We start from the raw sequence: 4,762 nt of genomic DNA, 5'->3' as shown, positions 1-4,762 counted from the left end.
AGTATCTGAAATACTCAGACCAGCCCGTCTGACACCAACAACCATGCCATGTTGAAAGTAATTTAAATCACTTTTTTTACCCATTCTGATGCTTGGTTTGAACTGCACACACACACACACACACACACACACACACACACACACACACACACACACACACACACACACACACACACACACACACTGCTAAACATTAAAGTTTTTCAATAGTTTTAAGACAACTCAGATGAGAGGTTTTTATCCACTTCAAATGTTGACTACTGTGTATGTGTGTGTGTGAGGGAGAGAGTGTGTGTATTTCAGCAATTCAGCAATGTTCAATCAAGAATGAACTGTTCACAAAGCTGATTTTTCTTTTCTTTTTTTTTTTTAGGGGGATTTGGCTTTAACGTTTCTTCTATATTCTAACTCTTCTTCTTATGCTGCTGTTTTCAGATTTCAAGCACAGTAAGAGCTGCTCTAATGGGAATAACACACAAGAATGAATACAGTACATTAAAGTGCCAAGCATGGGGCACTGCTGCTGACTGTCTCTGTCTGCTACAAAGAATATTTGTAAGAGATGTTTTTTCTTTTGCTCCAAATATTTATGCTCTATCTTATATATTGTCTTCCAAAAAAAAAAAAAAAAAAGAAAGAAAAATCTTTTCAGCTGAAATCGTTCAGATCTTCTTCAAGGGGCTTGTGTTGGTACTGGAGTCCACATTATTGTTTCTCAAATAGAGATAAATATATACGTTGACAAAAACCTAAGCACTTTAAACCTAAAGTTAAAGCAAGCTTTTTCTGCTTTTATTCTCCTTCTCACATTAAAAGTGAAGTTATTCTGCTGCCTTGTATTTTAATTCCTAAACAAACTGTTTTTAAATCAACACATTTTCATGGGAATTTGTAACTCTTTTAAATTTTGCCATTTTACTGGCTAATTATTTATTTATTTATACAGTTCTGTACAATTGGCTTTAAAAAACACCTAAGTTATTTTGGACATGTACAAGTGGTTGGTACAACTTCAAGACATTATAATGTTGGAGTTATCCACAGTGTGAGTGAACATGGTACAAATGAGTACATCAAAGATCTGGACTTTAGCTGCTGACAAAATCTCCTTGTTTATTGCACAAAGAAATGATCATGATTAAGAATGATTGCATTGCTTTGTATAATTGATATTTGATACTGTACTCTGTTTTTGTTTTTATGTTAACTTCTATTCATTGGATACCCCAGGTTCAAGAGACCGCAGGGGAAGGGGGTGGGAGTATTTGAATTGATATGTTTCATTATATAGTTTTTTCAGCCTGTAAGTTTTGTTAACAATTACAGTAATTAATAAAAACAAACAAATAAACAAACAAACAAACAAACAAATGCACATCTCACAACAAGAAAAAAAAAAACACAACAAAGTTAACATTTGTAATATTTTTAAATAATTTTCATTTGTTTATTGCAAATAACGGAGACTTTTTGACCTTAAATATTTTTAGTTAACAGCTGAATATTAGTATTTACTTTATTTGTTAAAATACAAAGAAATTAACCATTTTGAGCAGATTTTTAATAATTAAGTCCATGTCTTATAAGTGATTTACTGAAACATTGATGCAATCAAGTCAATCAAAAATAGAAACAAAGCTAAACTTCATAAACTCTATCAAAAGATAGCAATAAATGTCACACGGAATTCCTCATTAGCCCTCTTCTATCGTATGAAGCACTACAGAAATAAAATCGGCTATTTTAAGGCATCCTGAAAAATCCCCCTCGGTTGAGTTGGCTCTCTGGTGCTGTTTTACTTTATGTGAAAACAGACATCCTGATATGATCTTATAGTGCTTTGGGTGGACAGCAGTAAATAGATAAGCACTAAATGTCTCTTACATTTATTTCGTATGCAGCAGGGGGTCTCTTGTCCAACTTTTGACCTGAAAGAATGTTTGCATCAGATGAAAGTAAGCCTAAACCTTGTTATGAGGCACCCTAGGGACCCACAAGGGTTGGTTATACCACACAGAAGGGTTGGTTCATTGATTTAGGCTTCTTGGTTTGGTGTGTTCCTCTAATCGGTATAATGTTGAAGCCTGTTGGCCTGATACAGCATGTTGAAGAGAGTGCTCAGACTGATTATTCAGCTATGAATCAGTGTGAGTGTGATTGTGATATTAATGTGATAATGGTACTAAAAGCTGTTTTGTTTACACTTTGTTTATATGCGTAGGAAATTCGGTAAACAGGAAAACAGACTACTGCCTCTTGGGAGGAAAGACGGGTCCCCTTGTGCAGATGCCGAACATGCTCTCTTCTTTCAGTTGGCTTTCATCAGTTTGGTGTGTTTACACACATCTAATGGCTGGGACACACCAAGCCAATACCAAAAACAAACACCAATGAAGCTTAACTGTGTTTTTGCCTTGTGTTAGATCATGTCTGGACCAAAAAAAAACTGGACATAAACACACCAAACAGATAAATGGCTTAAAAACACCAAAGTTATCATTTATAATACTAGTTTTAAATAATTTACTTTTGTTTATTGCAAATAGCGAAGACATTTTGACCTTATATATTTTTAGTTAACAGCTGACTATTAGTATTTACTGTATTTTGACCTTATATATTTTTAGTTAACAGCTAACTATTAGTATTTACTGTATTTTGACCTTATATATTTTTAGTTAACAGCTGACTATTAGTATTTACTGTATTTTGACCTTATATATTTTTAGTTAACAGCTATTAGTATTTACTGTATTTTGACCTTATATATTTTTAGTTAACAGCTGACTATTAGTATTTACTGTATTTTGACCTTATTTATTTTTTGTTAACAACTGACTATTAGTATTTACTGTATTTTGACCTTATATATTTTTAGTTAACATCTGACTATTAGTATTTACTGTATTTTGACCTTATATATTTTTAGTTAACAGCTGACTATTAGTATTTACTGTATTTTGACCTTATATATTTTTAGTTAACAGCTGACTATTAGTATTTACTGTATTTTGACCTTATATATTTTTAGTTAACAGCTAACTATTAGTATTTACTGTATTTTGACCTTATATATTTTTAGTTAACAGCTGACTATTAGTATTTACTGTATTTTGACCTTATTTATATTTAGTTAACAGCTGACTATTAGTATTTACTGTATTTTGACCTTATATATTTTTAGTTAACAGCTGACTATTAGTATTTACTGTATTTTGACCTTATTTATTTTTAGTTAACAACTGACTATTAGTATTTACTGTATTTTGACCTTATATATTTTTAGTTAACATCTGACTATTAGTATTTACTGTATTTTGACCTTATATATTTTTAGTTAACAGCTATTAGTATTTACTGTATTTTGACCATATATATTTTTAGTTAACAGCTATTAGTATTTACTGTATTTTGACCTTATTTATTTTTAGTTAACAGCTGACTATTAGTATTTACTGTATTTTGACCTTATTTATTTTTAGTTAACAACTGACTATTAGTATTTACTGTATTTTGACCTTATATATTTTTAGTTAACATCTGACTATTAGTATTTACTGTATTTTGACCTTATATATTTTTAGTTAGCAGCTGACTATTAGTATTTACTGTATTTTGACCTTATATATTTTTAGTTAACAGCTAACTATTAGTATTTACTGTATTTTGACCTTATATATTTTTAGTTAACAGCTGACTATTAGTATTTACTGTATTTTGACCTTATTTATATTTAGTTAACAGCTGACTATTAGTATTTACTGTATTTTGACCTTATATATTTTTAGTTAACAGCTGACTATTAGTATTTACTGTATTTTGACCTTATTTATTTTTAGTTAACAACTGACTATTAGTATTTACTGTATTTTGACCTTATATATTTTTAGTTAACATCTGACTATTAGTATTTACTGTATTTTGACCTTATATATTTTTAGTTAACAGCTATTAGTATTTACTGTATTTTGACCATATATATTTTTAGTTAACAGCTATTAGTATTTACTGTATTTTGACCTTATTTATTTTTAGTTAACAGCTGACTATTAGTATTTACTGTATTTTGACCTTATTTATTTTTAGTTAACAACTGACTATTAGTATTTACTGTATTTTGACCTTATATATTTTTAGTTAACATCTGACTATTAGTATTTACTGTATTTTGACCTTATATATTTTTAGTTAGCAGCTGACTATTAGTATTTACTGTATTTTGACCTTATATATTTTTAGTTAACAGCTAACTATTAGTATTTACTGTATTTTGACCTTATATATTTTTAGTTAACAGCTGACTATTAGTATTTACTGTATTTTGACCTTATTTATTTTTAGTTAACAACTGACTATTAGTATTTACTGTATTTTGACCTTATATATTTTTAGTTAACAGCTGACTATTAGTATTTACTGTATTTGTTAAAATACAAAAGAATTAATCATTTTGGACAGAATTTTAATTATCGTCTCTGTCTTACAAGTGATTCACCAAAGCATTGATGCAAATAAGTCAATCAAAAATAGAAGCAAAGCTAAACTTCATAAACACTATCAATAGATAGCAATAAATGTCACCCAGAATTTCTCATTAGCCCTCTTGCTTCAAATTGACTAATTTGAGGTGTCCTGAAAAATCCCTTTCAGTTGAGTTGGCTCTCTGGTGCTGGTTTACCATTTGTGAAAACAGACATCCTGATATGATTATAAAGTGCTTTGGGTGGACAGCAGTTAATAGATAAGCACTAAATGCTCCTAC

Source organism: Danio rerio, chromosome 8 (genome assembly GCF_049306965.1).
Source record: "Danio rerio strain Tuebingen ecotype United States chromosome 8, GRCz12tu, whole genome shotgun sequence".
Lineage (NCBI taxonomy): Eukaryota > Metazoa > Chordata > Actinopteri > Cypriniformes > Danionidae > Danio > Danio rerio.
This window is presented reverse-complemented; position numbering follows the sequence as displayed.